Raw genomic sequence first — 22,005 nt, forward strand, 5'->3', positions numbered from 1 at the left:
ATAATAAAAATAAGTAGGTAATAATAGGAGAGTATTGAATGGTCCTTCTTGTCCCCTCCAATGAGTTTGTCAGTGGTGTCACAGATGAACTAGTGAATTGGCGGATGTGATTGCTGAGCCACTCTCACTGATATTTGAAATGTCATGGAGGACAAAATAGTAATTCAGGTTTGGAGAAAAGCAAATGTCTTGTCTTTCAAAATAGGTAAGAAAATGGACATTGTAAGCTTACCAAGGCTGGTAAGCTTGACTCTTACTTCTGTCAAAACTCCAAAATGTAACATTAAAGGAAAAGCTTGTGAATGTCTCTTAAAGGAAATAGGCGTTACAAACAACCAGCATTGCTTTATCAAAAATAGGTCACGGCTTTTGGCTTCCAGCTCATGGTGTTGAAGGCGCAACTTCTTTCAGTCATCCCGAATCTGGGTTCATCTGACACCGGCAGCCACCCTGCAGCATCCAGGCCAAGCCTCCACCTTTTTTGCTGCCATGCCTCCCAAGTTTGACCCTAATGAAATTAAAGTTGTGTTTTTAAGGTACACTGGTGGTGAAGTTGGTGCCACATCAGCTCTGGCCCCCAAAATTGGTCCTTTGGGTTTGTCTCCCAAAAAGGTTGGTGATGACATTGCCGAGGCAACTAGTGATTGGAAAGGGCTAAGGATCACAGTGAAACTTACCATTCAGAATAGACAGGCCCAGATTGAGGCTGTGCCTTCTGCTTCAGCCTTGATCATCAAAGCCCTAAAGGAACTTCCTCAGGACAGAAAGAAGCAGAAAAATATTAAACACAATGGAAATATCATTCTTGATGATAGTCAACATTGCTCAACAGATGAGGCACTGATCCTTGGCAAGCGGCCTTTCTGGAACCATTAAAGAAATACTTGGAACAGCCCAGTCTGTGGGCTGCAACATTGATGGCAGGCATCCTCATGATATCATTGATGACATCAATAGTGGTGCTGTGGAATGCACAGCAAAACTAAAGGAGACTATTGCAATAAATTAAAATTTGACAATAACAACAACAACAAAAAAGAATAATTCATGCCAGAAAAAAACTTTTTTTTTTGGCCAGCACTTGATAAGTGTTTGGTGAATAAAGTTGAATTAAGAACAGGTCATGCCAAATAACCTTAGAGAGAGGGAAAGGAAATGCAACCCTCAGAAACAAAAGAAAACTGAACCAGAGCCAATAGAGGACAGAGATGTAGAAGCTGATGAAGGGGATCTTAGAAAGATGCTTTTGATGATCTGGATGACTTATTTTTTCAATCAAAAGAAAAAGAAGAAAAAAAGACATTTAATATTGATGAAGCTGAAGGAGGTATAAAAAACCTAAAGATTAAAAGTGATGTGCAAGAACTAACAGAATCAGATGACTTTGACATCATGCTTGGCAATAAAAAAGAAGGAAAAGAAGAATGTCAAGTTCCCAGATGAGGATAAAATACTAGAGGAAGATGAAGCTTTAGAAGATGAAGACCACAAAAAGGATACTGTAATTTCCTTCAGTAATCAGACTGGCCATGCATGGGCAGGCTGAGAAAGAAGCTATACATATGATAAATTGCTGAATTGAATATTCATCATAATGTGGGAAAAGAATCCAGATATGGTTGCTGGAGAAAAGAGGAAATTTGTCATGAAATCTCCACAGGTTGTTAAGGTAGGAACCAAGAAAATATTTTTTTATCAACCTCACAGCTATCTGTAAACTATTAAATCACCAGACTAAATACTTCCTGGCACTTTTATTGGTTGAACTGAGTATAAGTGGTTCCGTATATGATACCAACCAATTTGTAATCAAAGGGAGATTCCAACAGAGATAGATAGAAAATGTCTTGAGAAGACATACCAAGGTGTATGTCATCTGCCATACATGTTGGTCACCAGACAAATCTTACAGAAAGACACATGACTCATTTCTTACAGTGTGGACTCTGTCACTTCTCTGTCACCACCATCAAAGTTGGGTTCCAGACCATTACAGGTAAGAAAGAACAGCTTTGCACCAAACTTCACCGATCTGTTCATCGACCCTGGGTTTTGCAATATTTTGGAGATGTGGCTAAACAGGTTTGTGATCAGAGTAGAATTACAATTGTATCAAAAGTATGAAATAAAAGCTTCCGAGCTGTCATTTGGCATTTGCTTGGTTGGTCATTGAAATTCTTGAAAGATGCACTTGCTCAGGCTGTTCACATGCTTATGGAATGTACATGATGGGGAAAGGAGGTACTTTAAAAAAGCATAAAACTTTATAAAATGCAAGATAAAGTTATTATAACAGTGAAAAAATGGATTTGATTTTATTTTCAGGTCTGAGTTCTCTTATCTCTCCCTTTCTACCACTCCCATTGAAAAAGCAGGAAAAAAAAACCTGTTATATATATGTAGTACTAAAGCAAAACAAATTCCTGCTACAATGTGAATTTGGAAGGAAATTTTCTGTAAGAGTACTGGGCTGTTTTCTTCCTTTCTTTTTTAAATCAATGACTTGGAGTTTTTCAAGTTTGAAGATGACAAAGCTTAGCAGGTAGCTCATATTCTAAGTGACAAAGAGGTGAAATTTAGGAATGTATGTAAAGTAATGGAAGAATGGGCAATGAGAACCCAGCCCTAATTTGCATCGCTATATGCTTGTCTTTATGCAACCCTCATGTGGACTTTGAGGTATCTGCAGGCATTCTATGACGATTTGCAGTCCTCTCATCTCTAATTTATCCTCTGTATGTCCCATGGGGTACATGTTGTCTCTCCCATTAAAAAGTTAGCTCCTTGAAGGCAAGGACTGATTTTGCCTTTCTTTGTATTCCCATTGCTAAGGCACATAGTAAGCACTTAATAAATTCATCTTGATGACTTGGTAAAGACTTTTTGATTAGTTTCTGAGCCTGAAATGAACAGAATACAAAAGACAGTAATGACCATTGTTTCAGTGAGGAAGATGAGCTGTTGTGGGTCTCTGGATGGGAAAGGGGCCGTGGCCCTTTCTTACATGGGCCGAGGCTCATATGCACATTGCCCTGCTCTTATTTTTGTCTCTGTTTTGTTTATTCTTCCCTGCTCTTTGATAAAATAAAGTATTGAAGATTGCTGTGACCTAGTGAGTTTCAAAAAGTGGGGAGAGCACCAGAAGTTCACGTACTGGAGTCTATTGAGCGGCAAAGGCAGCTAGGCAGCAGAGGAACTGAGCCTAGCGAGAATCGTATCCTTTACACAAACCTGGTCAGATTTGGGCTAGACATTAGTTGTCTGACAATAAACTGAGATTTCTTTTTTGGAAACCCAATCTGAATCAACAGTGTGATGACAGTCAAAATAAAAATAGGATTAAGAAAGCCAGAAGTACACAAAATACTTTGGAAATACTATTACATGATGCCATTCTAGTAGCCCTTGATTAATAGTTCCTGCCTTAGTCCAAGTCATTTGGCCCTAATGTCATCTCCTCAGAAGGTTTTTTGGGAAAATTGGTCAATAAGGCCATTTCCTACGTTCACATAACAGCTAGAAGGAAACCAGAGAGGTTGTGGGTTGCAGTGACCTGTGTAGCAAAGGATTTTTATATCATTCCAGTATGTAGGGTCAGTGTTTCATTGAGACATTTAAGGACTAGAAAAAGTGATATCTATTGCTACTGGATATAAGCTCTCCATATTTCTATTGTCTTTGGGCAATATTAGCAGAGAACCTTTAGGAGTGAGAATTCAGAGAAAGGCGCTTGCGTACTATATGGTTATCCCAGAAAGTCTCCCTTTATTGGGTATTTGGCTGATTAGCAGTCATTGGAGCCAGACAACTGCTGATATCTTTATACCTCCCTCTGCTAGTGTGTGTGTGTGTGTGTGTGTGTGTGTGTGTGCGTACATGCACACATGCATGAGCACTTGCTGTGGGTTGTAGTTGGAAACCTCAAACGACCACAATGATGCATACCTGATAACTACTTTTCTGAGATGGTTCGGAGATTCAGCCTCATCACCCTAGGGACGTGTTTGAAAGCTCCATATATAATAGCCTATCCCCATGAAGTTTATAGGTAACTTGGGAAGCCTTTATCATGCTCTCTAATGTGATTCTGTATTTAATAGTCAATCAAGTAATCATACAACAAGCATTTATTAAGAACCTCCCATGTTCCAGGTACTGTGTTAAGCACTGAAGACACACATACAAAATCAAATCGGTCCCTTTAAGAATGTATTATGGATTTAGAGCTAGAAGGGACTTTAGAGGTCAGCTAGTCCCACGCCCTCATGTTACAGATGAGTAAACAGAGGCCCAGAGAGATTAAGTGACTGCCCAAGATTCTATACACAAGGTAGTAAATGGCAGACGTAGGACAAAAAGTGAATTTCTTTGACTCCGAATCTAATGTTCTTTCCATGACCCAATACTACTATCCCACCTATCCAGTGTAATATTTGTGGACTCACAACATTTTGTTGCTGACCAATCTAGTCCACATTCATTATTTATCTGGTACTATATGTCAAGAGGTCTGAAGATGACGTACAAATGACAAATGCCTGAACTAACTTTAAAATGACTTTCTGTCTGTCTGACTTTTCTTATTGATAGGAACGCCACAGTTACAGCTGTAGTACACTTTGTCACCCTTGTATTGGAAGCCTTTCAGGAGTGAGGTAATATATTAAATCAACTATACATCATGGCATTTGCATTCTACAATTATTAATGAGCCAATGGTCTGTAAGGTTTTAATGAGTAGAACATAAATGAAGAGACAGAAAAAGATATTAGCTTGTATCCCTAGAGTGAAAGGCTTTAATTACATTTCCGTCTTCAGGTCATTAGCTGCATAAGTACCTGTGCAGGGACCGATGATCATTCTCTCCTGAAAACAAATGCCTTTGCTTTTTACAGATGGACTCTCATTTCATGAAGCACTTTGGAGATAAGAGACATGAAAATAATGGCTTTGCTTGGAAAATAACCATGGCATTATTGTGTTTCAACTGCAGAAAGGGAGCATTATATAGTAGAAAGAGAGCTAGATTTTGAGTTTGAAGATGGGTTCAAATCGTGGCCCTGCCTTTTAATAACTGTGTGTCCGTGGGTAAGTCACTTATCCTGTTTGGGTTTCAGTTTTCCTCTTTTGTGAAATGATAGTTGATCAGACTATTTCCTAGATTTCTTCTAGCTCTAGAAGTGTGATGTTGCTTCACCTGAAATTTTGAAGCAAATAAATAAATAATATATTATTATATATAATATATAAATAAAATTACATACACGTGCATACACACATAAGTCTCTTGTTTTTAGATTGCCTACATTTCTCAATATATTCCCCCACCCCACCCCCATCCTTGCCTTTCTGGGAGTCTTGTCTTATAACAAATAATAAAAAAGAAGGGAAAAAAAAACAGGTCAGCAAAACTAACCAACAAATTGAAAAGGTCCAATATTACATACAGTGTTTGATACCCATAATGCTCTACCTCTGCAAAGAAGTGGGCAGAGGTATCTGGAAACAATTTTTAAAAATCTAAGGGGTTAAGAGTGCAGTGGATACAGAAAAATGGTCTCATTTTTCACATAAAGAAGCACTCTTCTCCAAATTGTATATTAATATATTTAAATTCTCCACACTGCGGAGAAGAATCAACTGTCTTATGAAACTAACTAATAAATCTAGGTGAGTGACAAAAAGACTTAGAAAGATTCCTCAGGCAGTAGAATAGCATTTGACAGTTGAAGGAAAGGGGGCTTGCAAATGAAATCCAGGGAAAGTTAAACCATCTGCTTTCCAGCTTTGGAATATACATACAGTCCCTTTTTACAAAATTAAAAAAAAATGACTGCAGTAATTAAAACAAGACCCCTCAGTTGAATGTATAGCAAAAACTAAAGTTCATTGTCAAGGTACAACTTGAACTGCTGAGAAAAGAAATACATAAACGAATGCTTTCCAGGTTTGTTGGAGGGTTCTTGACTTGGAACACACAGGCTTGAAATGAGTAGTAATTTTCCCTTCGAAGTGAGGCAAGCTCAGCCTCTAATGAGCTCCACTTTCTCTCTTCCCAGATGAGCTCCACTCTTCCTATTTCTGTCAGGAAGACACATGAACACAAGAGCTCCAGGTGGCTTAGTTAATTTTTAATTGTCATTTTTATCTCAGTGAAAAATAGATTTGCCTAAGGAGAGGAGAAAGGTGCAGGAAGTCTATGAATGGTGCACAGAGCTCTTCTTGTGCTTAATTTACTTTCTGCAGAAAAATAAAGTTACAGTGTTCTATTCCCCCACTGTTCCCTAGCTGCAAATAACATTTCCTGATGCAAAGGCCAGAAAACCAGACTGGAGTTCAATTTCCACCTTAGACCTTGTTAGCTTGACTTTGTAAACATGATTTACCCAGTAATTTCTTCAACATGCTGATTGTACATTCTCATCATCATCTTTACCACCACTACCCCCTCCACACTTGACCTCTGCCCCTGGGACCACTGGTCTTGGGTAAGTGAGCTTTCACCCTCTCTTGCAAAAACAAGGCCATTTTCATAGCAATACTTCCTTGTCTTCATCTCTTCTTCCCTCCTCCCCACCATCACAGCAACCTTGGACTCTGGCCCTTGGATGTTGAGTTTTTACCTTATCCTGCCAGGAACCAGGCCTCCACAACATTTATGAGAGATCTGTCACATGTTACTCCCCCCCCCCAACTCCCTGTAGCTCCTCTTTATGAGATCTCTTCCCCTATTTGAATATAAGCACTTTGAGGGCAGGTATTCTTTAGCTTGCTTGTATTTGTATGTTCACCAGGACTTAGCACAATGCCCAGAATATAAATATTCTCCCTCTGTCTCTGTCTCTCTCTCCATTTGTCTGACTCCCTCCATCTATCTATCCATCTATCTATTAGTCTATCATGGATTTATCTATTTATTAGAGCCTCAACTTTCCCATTTTAAAAATTGGGGATAATAAAAGTATCTACTTAGCTCACATAGGGCTATTGTTAAGATTAAATGAGATAAACTTTAAAGTACTTTGTGAGCTGTTATGGTTACCACTACTGTTATCATTCATTAATCTCACCTTTTTCAATGGGATTTGGATAAAAATGGTCCTAGGACAATTTGCTATGCTGCTATTATCTTATTCTGTTTAATATTCTGGGTGGACACTATAGTTTAGTGAAGAGGTTGGTGAACTGTAGTTTACCTATTAATAAATTAATTATTATTAAATAATAGCTTAACATTATTGTCATTAAATTATCATTATTAAACATGTAAAAACTCTTCTTAGTTTAATTATTGTTCAGTTGTTTCAATTGTGTCTGACTCAATGACCCCATTTGGGTTTGCTTGGCAAAGATACTAGGATGGTTTGCCATTTCCTTCTCCAGCTCATTTTATAGATGAGGAGACTGAGGTAAACAGCATTAAGTGACTTGCCCAGGGTCACACAGCTAGTAAGTTTCTGGGACTGGATTTAAACTCTGGTCTTCCTGACTCTAGGCCCTGCAGTCTATCCGCTTCTGAGTTTATGAGCCACAGAAAAACAGGTAGTAGACCCAAATTTGGCCCATTGGCCATACTTTGTTGGCCTGTGGTTTAGGGGGCCATGAAGCTGCAAAGACCTCTGTTTGAGTCCCACCTTGCTGTGTGTTGGTTGGCTACGTGACCCTTGGCAAGTCACTTAACTTCTCAGTGCTTTAAGCAACTTTCTAGGACTCTAAGTTTTTCTCCTCTGGGAGTTCCTATGCCAATGGAATCTGACGTTTAGTCCCATCTTATTTAATATTCTCTAGACTATCGCATAAGTAAATAAAATAATTAGTTGTTTTTGGAGTTGAATGAAAATATTAGAATTTAAGCTCTTCTTCTGTATGTCCATTGAAAGCATCCTCAATTCAACTCTAATTTTAGTCTCCTCTGCTGGGTCTCTATACTTTGAAAACTTTTTCCTTTCTAGGTAGACTGGAGATTAAAAAAAAAATTTGGGATGGTGTTCTTAATATTTATGAGTCTATGTTACTCCAGATGATTGTAGGCAACCACGTAGTCTCAGATTCCAGTGCGATTTATTGGGTGAATTCTTGAGGACATTGAAAAGTCTACATTGATAATATGGAGATTTCTTGTCTGTGATGTCATGAAAGACAATAAGCTTCTGATGTCTATATATAAGACTCGGTGCTGCTACAGGTTAGGTTTGTGGTTTGATAGGACTTTTTGAAATGCCCATTTGTAATAATTCTGCCCTCGGATGTATAGTTATGAAACAAATGAATAGCTTGTGATTAGGCCCTCAGTTAGAGAGAGAACTCCCCCTCCCAACTCTTTAACAAGAGATTAGGGGTAGGGTGGGGTAGAGAATGTGGGTGGGATCTGTGCTAGGAAAGGGCACTCTCTGCTATGTGGTTCTCAGAGTTATCCTGTGCTCTCAAGCCATGAACCAAGGGACACATGGAAATGCAAATGACTTGGTCAACCTCTGGTCTTTATAAGAAGTAAGATTAGATTTGTCAGATACAATCTCTAACAGAATAAAATAGTATACTTAGAAAGAGATACTAATCATATCTAGCTTATGTAGGGTGGGGAAGGGGTTAAGAACCACTCATTTCTCCATGTTTCTTATAATGTATCTATTTTTTCCTCACTGTTCCAGCCACCTATGCAAGCTCTCAAAATAAAAACAAACAAATAAACAGAAAAACAAACTGGTCTTCAATCCCTTTAACTTTTGCTTGTCCAATCTTGGAGGCATTTGAGGAGGACAACTACCAGTATTGCCACTGTTCCTGCTGCCAGCGTGCTGCCAATTCATGTCACTGGGAGGAAGCCCTGCCTGACACTCCTTCATTTTTATGTGTTAAAAATTCCTTCTATAGTCAAAAACCCAAAAGTCTTCACTTCGGTGGCTATTGTTTCTCTCTTCCCAAGCTTAGCTGTTTAGTATTTAGTGACTTAGAGCGCCTTGCACAGCAGCAGGTACAAGACTTGCTAGAGTGACTTAATATAGTTCCAGCTACCAATCGAGTCCTACCTACCAGTACAGTAGATGCTGAATTTTTACAGCCTGCAGTGATTTTTACTGTTTCCTTACATAATCTACGTTTAGAGTCTAGGATCCTACAAGATAACTTAATGCAATTTTTGGTGGATGATGATGATGATGATGATGATGATGATGATGATTTCCATGAGAAAAAGAATATATGGATGTGTGTATGCAGAGAAAGCAATCCATGTGTTCAAAGGCCAAGTTCAAAGTAGAAAGACAGGAACAAACCATTCTCTTGAGAAATGCTGCTGTCCAAGTTTAGGACTCTAAATCATGAAACTTAGTCTGTTCATTAGCCTAGGACAATGGAGGTCATTCTTTCACTGATGAATTAGTTGGCTTATGATGAGAGAGAGAAAAAGTAAAACTCCTTAGAGTCTTCCTTTTGTGCTGGTGAAAATGGAATTAATCCTAGCTACTTTTTTTTTTATCAGGGAAGGTGGTGGTTGTATATATTTCCATATTTAACCTATCCTTGGATTGTGACCCATGGGGCTGGATTCAGAGATGTGGCATTGACCTAGTTTCTGCTTTTAATACTTTAGTTCTTATTCTAGTTCTTAAATATTTCAGTAAATAAACTTCTATAGTTCATATATTCTAGTAAAATGTTGGCTGGATGTTTCATTGGTGAAAGTCACTTTTATTTGTCAATTAAAAAATTGCTTTGATCAAATTACTGTAATTGGACACAATGAAAAAAGTATAGGGCCTTGAATATTGGATGGCCTAAAAATGTTTGTTGAAATGAAATGACATGACATCAAAATCATTACTGTTAGTATGACTGTATGGGGACAGTCCTTGGAGTTCTTTAGTATTTGCATTTAGGAGGGTATTTAATTTGATTTGTAAATTAACATTTGTAGCTCAATAATTTGTCACCTTCATAGTCATTTAAAACTACAAATTAGCAAATCTAATGACCCTGCACAGGAATTGGGACACTTACCAAGAACCAGGGCAACACTTTTAAACCTCCAAAACTTATCTATTTCATTCTAGTTCTTAAAGCCCAGTGGTCTGATTTCACTTTGTTATTATGAACAACTGTTTTTTTTTTGTTTGTTTGTTTTAGGCTGCTTTCTATCTCCAGGTAACAACCACTGCCACCACCACCACCATTATCATTATAGTGTTCATCACACTCAACTCTGAAATCTCACTGCTGTAGGGTTCAACATGGAGGCAAATATGTAGCTTGAGTCCCCATTTAATGCAGTCTTTACCAACAGACCAAGAGACCTTCAATCAAATAGCAAAGTATTTAACAGGGGAAAATTAATATTAAGTAATAATTAAGTATTAATAGGGAAAAATTAAATGATGAACTTACTCTTAGCCCTTCCCACCTATGCAGAATGGCTTATGTGCTATTCCGTAGAGGAAAACAATCCAAAAACACATAATCCGAGGTGGAAATGTGTTTCATGCTACACCTGGAAATTTCTGCAGATTTTGCTCTCCTCTTCCTTTTGTAGCTCGTTGGCATGGGGCAGAGTCGTTGATATATTTCAGCTCTAGAACAGTAGGATCATGGATTGTTGTTATCGTTGTTGTTGTCATCACTCCTTTTTTGAAAAAGACCAATAACTACGAAGGTGATATATTGACTTGAGTGTGAATTGGATTTAAGTGAGGCAGAGTTGCATAAAGTCTCACTCTCCCTTACAGTCATTGAAGTCTAGTGGCAAGACAAAAGTCAAGATAAGTGGATTATTTGATCATGGATTTAGAGATGGATGGGGCCACAGAGGCCATCTGGTCAAATTGCTCATTTTACAGTTGATCTGAGGCTCAGAGGTGAAGTGATTTGCCCATTGTTACATAGCTAGGAAGTATTAGAGGTGGGATTTGAATTCAGATCTCCTCACTACTTATCCGGAGCTTTATCCGATATGCTTCATTGATTTTCACTGCACCAGTTCTATATTCATTGAATCTGGGAAGCTTGCTAATCAGCCCCGCTGCTGCTGCAGTTGTAATCTACTGAAACTGCCCTGTGCTAATGTGCTTCATCTTTCTCTGCTTTATTCCACTGCTATTCAGTCTGGACTACCACCGACGGAGACTCTACTGATGCTGCTGATATTTTTAGGAGGTGTTCTCTAGCGTGGTCTCCCCTGGGCAACATGCCTTGGTCTAGTCTACACATCTTTATCTCGATCCTTAAATAACCCTGCAGTCTCTTCTCCTCTGACACACTCAAGCAGTTAGGGAACTATTCTGGCTCACCCCTTCCTATATAAGGATCTCAGTTTTTAGTCGTAGCTGAGTCAAGGCAAATTTAAGACATTTACTTCTTCCCTGTTTCAAGATGCAGGTAGCCTCCTCTCTTTCCATGTTAAATACCTCCTGAGTGTCTCTGAGGCTCTGAATAAACACTTACATCCTTTTCCCTTTGTCTTTTCAGGTGAATATATCTAGCTGTGCAAACAACACCTGGAACTTCCAGAAAACACTAGAGATAATAGAAAAAAACTGAATTTTTGACCCTTGCCCAAAATCCTTTCTCCCATGGCAAAGCTTACTGGGGCATCCAGTGCTTTCTAGAGGGTCTTTAGTTTCATTTGCTTTCTTAGATACTATTTCTTGGGATAGAAAGGTAGAGAAGGAAGAGAGCTGAAAGGACAAAGAGAAAGAGAGTATGGATGTTTGCTTTTGCCTCAAAGACCTGGGAATGTTTGTAGCCAGCAGTTAAAGAGAGAAGGTAAATGAGGCAAGTTCCAAAGGCCAAGGGAAGAGGATGGAATCAAGGGCAGAAGTAGAGAGCTTGGTCTTTTAAAAACATAACATTGGTTTATACACCCACACACACACCCACACGCATATACACATATATATATGATTGATTCCAATCTCCTTTACATTGTCACAATCACTATATTATATGTATGTGTATATATAATATGTGTGTGTGTATATGTTAAATTATAGATGTATATATTAATATGCATACTTATTATAGGGTTAGGGACTGGACTTTTTTTTATTTTATTGATTAAAGGGACCTCCTGGATGAGGAAATTCCTTCTACTGATGGAGCTCAGTACCTTCACTGATACTTAAAATATGAGAGAGTTGAACAGAATATTTAGAGTCAAAATTATTTGACCTGTATCAGAGGCTGGACTTGAACCTAGGTCTTCTGAACTTCAAGGCCAGCTCTTGATCCAATAAGTCATTTTGCGTCTCATGTTATTATATATAATAGATTTACATATGCATGCATATATTTACACATGTGTATATATATATATATATATATATAAACACACACATATATATATACATGTATGTGCACATATAGGACAGTGTATCTATGATTCATAATCTCCAAGTTGAATGTTGAATGAATGAATAAAGCACTGAGAATTTAAGTAACGTGCCAAATGGTTACATAATGTTCCAAAGGAAATGCTTGAACCCAGGCCTTCCTGAAAGCCTCCTATCCACTCTCCCATGCTGCCTCACATAATATTGATAATAATGCTATTAATTCCTGACATTTATGTAACAATGTTAAGAATATTTAGTACCTTCAGAGAAGGGTCCTGTTTATAAGATTGTTAGAAATTATATAGAAATTATTATGTATTTTTATGGAATTAACAAGAAGGAAAACAATTGTCCTTAAAGAAATCGGACAGTGTTAAAACTACATTAGCTTTGAAGACTGTCACCAAACTCATTACTACTGGAGAATTTCCCCCAGAGGGATTTTTTAAAAAAATAGAAAATCTGATTTTTACACAAAACTCCAACCTAGATTTTTTTTTATTCAAATAAGACACAAAAAGGAAACAGATATATAACCAAAGGGCATAATTCTACCCAAGAATTTTACCAGGAACCAACGAACCCAGATTTGTAGTTCATTAGAATCATAAACTGGAAAGTCCCTGCATATTCATCCTTTTAATTAGCACCTTCATGACACAGAACATTTCCACCAGAAAAGTCAAAGCCCTCAACATAGAGTTCTCATGGTTATTTCTTTTAGGAATACTGAGATACAGATAGGTCTAGGGACAGGTCTGAGGTCACGTAGTGCTCAATAATTCAAGGGCAGGTGCTAACAGACTTCCATTTCAGAGACTGAACCATAAAATGTTGTGTATATTTATCTTCATCCCACTTGACATATTTTTATAAACAAATACTTCTTCCTTATAAGTCAGCTTAGGAGAGTGGAGAGAATACTTGATTGGGAATGAGGAAGTTCAAATTTTGCCTTTATTGATTACTAGCTATGGAACTCTGAGTTGGAGACAACCTCTTTCTAGGGCTTAGGCAACTTTTTTTTTAGAGTTACATATTAACTTACAGGTGAGTTTGATCTGCCCATACTGATGAAACGAGATATCCTTGTGGTACTGATTCTTTAACTTCAAAAACTTGTGATGTCATCATCAGTATATCTCCTCCCTCTGTGGATTCCAGGTTTTAGCAGACTGTTTCATGAGCATGGGTGAAAAAATTCACAGTTCCAAGCTCCAAGCTCCAAACCTTCTTTGAGCTCAAGTCCCAGGTACCCTGGCCTCTCTGCTGATCTGCCACATTCCACCTGCATTCTTGACTCCAAGGTCACTTTGCCTAGAACTCTCCATTCAGTAGGGTTTACTGCCTGCATTTAAAACTGAGGACAAACAAAACAGAACAGAAACAGAAAAACCTCGAGCCACAGGGCCTAAAAGGGGAGACGAGTAGGAAGTATTACTCCTTTCTGATTCAGTTCTTGGTCTGTGAGTGAACTCTGTGTGATCTTTACTCTCTGGACTCAGCCAAAAAGAGAGTGAGACTGTCCCAGTCTGGCAGTTTTAAAGATATGGCCTGCTCTGGCTATCCAGCAAACTGAAGGAGACTACTACCATCCATATAGTAGGAGAAAGCAGGATGTCTCCCCCCAGAAGCAGACCCTTGGCTTTTTCCAAGTGGCTACTTCCATTTTAGGTGATCTCAGCAGGCACAGAGCAAGATCCCAGATCCCACTGCATGTACGTTAAAAAGGGTTTCAATGGCTCTCTCTTTTTTTGGCGGGGGGGGGGGGGGGGCGCATCACTATTGCTAATCTGCTTCCCCTCCCTTCCCAACTTAATTAAGAGAAAGAAAAAGGGGAAAAACCCTTGGAAAAATAAGCATAGTTAAGCAAAAGAAAACCTTGTTCAAAAATGTGAGTCTCTGTAATTTGTGTCTATCATAGGTCTTCTGAAAGTACTTTTAGTCCTTTGATCAGATTTCTTGTCTTTCAAGGCTGTTTTTCTTTACAATGTTGTTATCCTGGTGTAAATTGTTTTCCTGATTCTGCTCACTTCACTTTGCATCAATTTATACTTCTCAGGATTCCCTGAATCCTCAGTCATTTCTTACAAGACAAGGTTTATTTATTATGTTCATATACCACAATTTGTTCAGTCATTCCCCAACTGTCTGAGAAATCCTCTAGGGCTTCTCTTTAGATTCTAGTTCTTTTCTTCTCTTTTCCTCTCTTAATCTCCTTTTAGAATCAGGAATTTTGTTTGCTTTTGACTGCTTCCCAGTATTACTCTGCCTTTTAATACTACTCTGCTCCTACCCCTATTTGTTTCCCTATTGCTTTTGACATAATTCTACACCAAACTCTGCATGCATATGCTTGAATGTTAAACTCTTCTTTGTCCTTTTCTTTCCCTCTTTTTACACTCAAATATTCCTCCTTTTGTTCTTCCTTGTCATTTATCAATTCAAACTCTTGTGGGGGTGGGAGATGATATTCTATCTTCAGATTCTTTGTTTTACTTATTTAATTCTTTCAACATATTTTGAAAACAATAAGGTTTCTTAAGTGACACTTGTTTCTTTTCCTTATATTAGAATGTTAGTGCTAAACCATGATAGAGATCCAATTGTACAAATAAACAGCTTTCTAGGTTTCTCTGGATTTTCATACTTGCATTTCAAAGTTTTTCTGGTCTTTTAATTGGAAATTCTTGAAAGGCCTCTATTCCATTAAAGATCATTTCTCTCCCCTGTAGGATTATCCTTAGCTTCATAGGATCAGTTGATATTGATTGTAAACCTGTATCTTTTGACTTTTAGAATTAAATATTCCAAGATCTCCTCTGGTTTTTGTTAGAAGCTGTCAGGTCTTGTGAGATTTTGACTGTGGTTCCTTTGTACTTGAGTTGCTTCTTTTGAGATGAATTAAGTATTTTTTTTTCCCCCTTTGATGAGGGAATTCTACATTTGGACTATTGTATTCCAAGAACTTTGTGATTCCTTTCATGTCAATTGTTTTTATGCAGCTAGATGGCAGATGGCTAGAGCTCTGGACCTGGACTAAGGAAGACCTGAGTTCAAATGAAACCCCAGACACTTAGTAGCTATTTGAACCTGGGCAAGTCACTTAGCCTCTGTCTGCCTCAGTTTCCCTAAATGTAAAATGGGGATAATAGTAGCATCTACCTCCCACTACTCTGAAGATAAAAGGAGATAGTATTTGTAAAGTGTTTTGAAAATCTTAGGTGCTATATGAATGATAGCTATTATTATTACTGATATTTGATAGCTTATATCTGTTTTGCCATTCTTTTGATTTTTCTGTTTTCTTGCTGTCTCATGAAATCATTGACCCCATTTGATTTATTCAAGCTTTCAGGGACTCTGCTTCTTGAGTAAAGTTTGCCATTTTCTCTTTGGGCTACTTGTTCTCCTTCCAATTTTTTCCCCTAGAGGTTTCATTTATATATTTTTTATCGCTTTCTTAATTTCTTCAAGGTATTAGTGTGTTCTTCATGGAAAATTCATTTTTCCTTTTTTGAGTCTTTGTTTGCAGTTGTAATTGAGTTATATTTGCATTTTTAAAAATACTGGCTGGTGTATTTTTTGATTTACACATCTCTCCAGCTTTAGCTCCTGGACTGGGGCTTTGGAAAAGGGCCAGATTCTGCCCCCTGCTGCATTTTTGAGTGAACTGGTCAGCCCTGCTTGTTCTTGCTCTGAATTCCCTGGGTTTAACTTCTCAGGGTTAGATTCTCCTGAGTCTTGGAGGTTCAGGAGAGCTTGATCTTCTGGGCCCTCTGTGGCATCTCAGGACTGAGTATTAAGGTCATCAGAGTCCTCAGGCCTGGGTATCCTGATACAATCACGGTGGCACCACTGTTAGTTGACACTGTTTTGGTTGCTACCCACCTCTCCTGTTGCCACTTCCCAAGGCTTCCAATGTCCCTACCCTGGGGTTTTCTGACCATCCTGGAGCTTTCTCATAGGAGCTCTCTGTATTGTCTTCAGACACAGGGCCTTGTAGGCTACACAGGTCCTGTTTCTGATCACACTATACTTGCTTTGCTAGGAGTAGTTAAGATAATTTTCCTATTGATTATGGGCTACTAGTTGATTTCTCCCCCCTCATTTCTGGAGTGAAAGATGTCATTTACCATGGCCTCTTATTAAACTTCTTGATCACTATTTTGTCTGGTACAAATTGCAGAATTTTGCTGAGGTGGATATGAAGGAGATGGGCAGCTTGAATCATTGATGGCAGTTCTGAAGCTAGGAATTATAAAAGACAGCAAGATAGCACAGTGGATAGCATATGGTTCCTAGATTGGAAGGTACACCAAAGTTCAAATCCAGCCTCAGATTCTTACTAGCTGTGTGACCTTGGGCAAGTTACTTAACCCTGAGCAAGTCTGCCTTATTTTTTCTTCCGTAAAATGAGGATACTTATAGTACCTTCTTCCCACGGTTGTGTGGAATAATGAGATAACATTTGTAAAGCACTTAGCATAGTACCTGACATATAGTAGGTGTTATACAAATGCTAGCTATTATTATTATAATATTAAAAGGCAAAGGAGATGAGGCAATGCATCCTAGGAATGGAGGCTGTCTTCAGCAAAGATCCTATCTTAGGCCTTAAGATTAACTGTATTAGCCTTCCTGGGCTCTATTTTCTGTGTTTAAAAATGGTCAAGGAAGTCCTATAGTGGACACTAGAGCTTTCATTTTTCACTGCTTCCTAAACCCACGTAATCATTGGATGCCAAAACAAAACACGAAGTCTTTTAGGTCCTGAACTGCCATATTTCTCTGAATTATGAGATAAGCTTCTTAGTTCTTAATTCTTTAAAAAATGTTTTTTATTCAGTTGCTAATTCTTAACTTAATGCTGTAGTCAAGCACCTACTCCTTTTTTTTCTGTCCCTGTCTCCATACTCCAATCAACCAGTCAGTGAATTGGTATTTATTAAGCACCTGCTATGTTCCAGACATTGTCCTAAGTGTTAGGGATGCAAAGAAAGACACGGGACCATCATTGCCCTCAAGGAACTCACTGTCTAACAGGGGAAAACAATATGCAAACAGCTTTGTACATATGAGATATATACAGGATTAAATAAAGCAGTGACCAAGGAGAGGCACTAAGGTTAAGGAGGACTGGGGGAGGTTTCTTGTAGAAGACAGGACTTTAGATGTGACTTGAAGGTAGCCAGAGAAGATGAGAAATGGAGTTGAAGATAGAGAAAGATCCAGGGGCATGGGGGACAGCTGACAAAAATGCTCAGAGTCAGGAGTTGGGGTATTTTGTTGAGGTACAGTAAGAAGGTTGATGACACTGGAATATGGAATATATGGAGGGGAGGAAGGTGTAAGAAGACTGGAAAGGTAGGAAGGGATCAGGTTATGAAGGGCTTTAGAAACCAAACAGAAGATTTTGTTTGTTCCTGAAGGTAGTGTAGGGAAGGGACTCACTGAAGTTTATTGAATTGGGAGGTGAGCTTTTTGAGAGAAAGGATCATCTTTGACTTTTCTTTATAGCCCCAGCACGTAACACAGTGCCTGGCACATAGTAGACATTTAATAAGTGCTTATTGCCTGATTGGGAAAAGGTACATTTTAGGATGATCAGTTTGAGAACTGAGTGGAGGATGGATTGGAGTGGGAAGAGATTTGAGGAAGAGAGACCAGCAAGCTGTAGCAATAGTCCAGACATGAGGTGATGAGGGTGGCAGAAGTATCAGAGGAGAGAAAGGGGGGTAGAAAACGAGCAGGACTTGAAAACTGATTGGGTATATGGAGGTGGGAAAGACGAATCAAATATAACATCTAGGTTGTAAGCCTGGGTAACTGAGGGATGGTGATCTTTTTAACAGTAATAGGGAAAAGATAGTAAATTCAATTTTGGGCATGTTCAGTTTAAGGTATTTATGAGATATCCAGTTTCAGATGCTTAATGGACAGTTGGAAATGCAAGAGTTGGAAATCAAGAGAGAAGTTAGGGCTGGAGTAATACATCTGGGAGTCATATGCAGAGAGATGATAATTGTAGCCATAGGAACTAATCCCATGAGATCACCAAGTTAAATGGAATGGGGGAAAATAGAAGAGGATCCAGTATAGAGCCTTGGGCAACTCCCACAGTTAGTGGGCACGAGTTGGATGAAGATACAGCAAAGGAGACTGAGGAGCATTCAAATACATAGGAAGAGAATGGAGAGAGAACAATGTCATGAAAACTAGGGAGAAGAAAGTATCAAGAGGACAAGGGTGACTGACAGTGTCAAAACCTGCAGAGAGGTCAAGAAGGATTATTGACTACAAGACCATGTTTTTATAGTTTATTTATTTTTTAAAAAGATAGGCAGCTTGGTGTGGTGAACAGAGAGGGTCAGCCTTGAAATCAGGAAGACCTAGGTTCAAGTCCTACCATTAGCAAATATTGGCTGTGTGATCTCAGACAACTTTCTATAAATCATGAGGAGTTGCTGATCCACTTTGGTGGAAGGGGTTTCCACAGGAGGAGGTGCTTTTACCAGTGAAATCACAGGTCGGGAATTCTTGCTCCTCAAAAAACAAAAGCAAAAGCAAAAAAAAAAACCTTATCAGATTTTCTCATCAGGGAAAAGAAAATATACAAAATCAGACATAATACAATGGAGCAAGGTTAATTCGAATTGTGTACAAAATAAACCTACCCAAATCCAGATGGAGTTATTGTCATTGCTGCTCAGTCATTTTCAGTCACATCCAACTCTTCATGACCCCATTTTGGGTTTTCTTGGCAAAGATACTGGAGTGGTTTGCCATTCCCTTCTCCAACTCATTTTACAAATGAGGAAACTGAGGCAAACAGGGTTAAGTGACTTGCCCAGGGTCACACAGCTAGTAGTAAAGTGACTGAAGCCAGATTTGAACTCAGGGAGATGAGTCTTCCTGACTCCAGGCCTGATGTTTTGTGCACTATGGTGCCACCCAGCTAGAATGATACCTATGCCCCTTTTAGCCTAATCCTTAACTAGAGTTATCTAAGCCTAGCATGCCCTGTAACCTTGATCTCCATAGTACCATTATTCTACCCTTGACGAGAAAGTCATCTTTGTTTCCAGGATAATGTAACTTCCCTCTTTTGCTCACAGGTCACAGAACTATGTATGAGCACTCAGGGCCCTCACTGGAGGAGAGAGTATCAGGAGGAGTACAAAACATAATAGGGGTGAAGAAACTCTTACCAGGGTAGGGTTAAGTAAAGGATATCAAAATTCTGCCATGTCTCTGGGTGACTTTCTTTCTACTTTTCTATTTTTGAATCTGGCAAGCAATACTATATCATACCTATCTTGTGTTTCTCTTCGCTTCCTGTTTCTCTCCTCCCCCATCCCACCTTCTTTTCTCAAAGTCCAAAGTAGTAGGGGCAGCTAGGTCAGATTTGAGAAACATTATCAGGACGTGTGGGCTAAGTTACTCAGGTTTCTTCTTTCCAACCTCTGTAGCCAGAAGAGACTTTATTCACTATTGCTGTTTTAGGATTCAAGAAGAAAGCTCAGCATTGGATTGTACAGAAACCAAAAGTTAAAGCATATGCTCTATCTAGATAGTTGTCAGGGGCAACTATACTTATCTGATTTTTGTTTCATAAATTCCATAAATTTTGTTCCATAAATTGAAACCAGTCCAGTATTATAAATTTATCTTCACAATTGCACTGTTTTAAGACGGACAGATATGATTCTTAACAATAATGTAACATACCTTACATCAGATAGCTGAGGTTTTACCATTTTTTTCTTTTCCTATCGTCCTCTCATTCCCTCTCCTAAATCAGTGAGCTATCCTAACATGATTGTACTTTTTGGTAATGTATTAGGCATATTAAACATAAATCCTTGTATTGTTTATCTACAAAAAAAAATGAAGTCAAGGAGTCATGGAATGGCTATTTATCAGATGTTCTGGCTCAATGACTTGAAACATAATGTATAAGAAAAAATGAAAGGATTGATTGTATTGAGGTGACCAAAATGTTTGGAGGTTAAGTGAAGTTGTATTAAAAGGAAAAGTCATATTTTAGATGGCAGAACTTTAGCAGACAGAAACTGTTGATTTTCAGCTGAGGAATTTTCTGGAGAATGTCAGGAAGAGGGTGACCAGGATAGAGAAGGGCATAGGTGTGATGACTGGTTGAAGAGTCTGAGGATGTTTAACTTGGATAAGAGCAGGGGATGGTGAAACAGAGGGTTAGGGATGTGATAACAGTAATCAACTGTTTGAAGGGTTATCATTTAGAAGAAGGGTTGGATTTATTCTGTACAGCTCCAGAGGATGGAACTAATAGCAACAGGTGGAGGTTGGAGAGACAGGTTTTGACTTAATATAAGGAGAAAATTAAGTGTGATCAGTTGCTTTAAAAGACAATGGGATGGATGCCCTTAATTAGAAGTCTTTGAACCAGGCAAGTATGTTGCGTATCTGATTCTTATTCAAGTATGGGTTCTAATTCAATGATTTCTGAGGTCTCTTCCAACTTGGTTATTCTGTGGTTTTTGTCCTAGGTTCAATTCTTGGCTCTACGTTTATTATCTGTTCAATAACAGGAAAGTAACAACATATCTGGGCCTTAATTCCCTCATCTATGAAGTGAAAAGGTTGGGCTATATGGCCTCTAAGATCCCTTCCAACTCAAGATCTATGATTCTGTGATGCTTCTTGAGAGTTATATTTGAAAAGTACACATTTTGAAGAATTTTTCACAAATAAAATATTTTGTTCATTAATTTGGTAACATTAGGTACCAAGGGAAAATAAATTTTCAAAGAATTATCTGTAGTTTTCTAAAACATAATTTATAAGGAATTTTATTGATCTAGGGTAATCTCCAGTGCAGAATTGTGGTCACTGAGGAAGAGACCTCTGCCAGCTTCCTTGTTTTAGAGGTGGCCCTGCATCAGGGCATTGTCTAGGTTCTGGGGATTAGTCAGTACCGCTATTGGCCTGCATTGCCTCTTGGGTCATCCTTAGAGTGTGTCTGCTGGGGATGAAGTCTCCTCCACCGGCGCCTCCACCTCCACCTCCACCTCCATCTCTGCACACCTTCTTCAGCTAAGGCAAGACACCTCTTGACCATATCTTATACCTCCTCCTCCTCCTACGTGCTCTATAGTAAGTCTTCTGGAACCTTATTAGATGCAACATCCCCACTTCCCTGAGGGAAGTCTTCTCACTGCTTTTCTCAATGGACTTCTCTCTAACCACTGATATTTTGTCTAGACTCTTTCCTCAATGGTTAGCACTCTACTTCCCCTCTATACTCCACCCATTCCAGTGATTCTGAATCCTTGGGTGCCAATATACAAACACTGGTCCCTATCTCAAATTGTCCTCCACCTTATTTCCATCTACCTCAACACTACCATACCAATGCCCTGCTAAAGATCTTGCTTGATCTTTCCATAGTGACCTCTGGAATCCTTGCTCCATAATTTACAAACTTCCTTTCATTTTAAATCTCTTCCTTTCTCATTCCTTCTGCCTACTAGCACTCACTGAAACCTAGCTCCTTCCTGATGACACTACCTCTCTCATCAATCTTTTTACTATTAGCTATATTTTCATAGAACTCCAACTCATTGGTTGAGGTAGAAGAATCAGAATACTCCATTTCTAGATAGCATGCCACAGAACTAGAGGAAATCATGACAC

At 38.7% G+C, this 22,005-nt stretch overlaps 1 pseudogene; it reads left to right on the top strand.

The window, feature by feature from the left end:
- The first annotated feature begins 489 nt into the window (after positions 1-489).
- LOC110206716 (eukaryotic translation initiation factor 2 subunit 2-like) lies at positions 490-21,409 on the top strand (annotated as a pseudogene).
- The last annotated feature ends 596 nt before the right edge of the window (positions 21,410-22,005 follow it).

Source organism: Phascolarctos cinereus, unplaced genomic scaffold, assembly GCF_003287225.1.
Source record: "Phascolarctos cinereus isolate Bilbo 61053 unplaced genomic scaffold, phaCin_HiC Scaffold_2;HRSCAF=192, whole genome shotgun sequence".
Lineage (NCBI taxonomy): Eukaryota > Metazoa > Chordata > Mammalia > Diprotodontia > Phascolarctidae > Phascolarctos > Phascolarctos cinereus.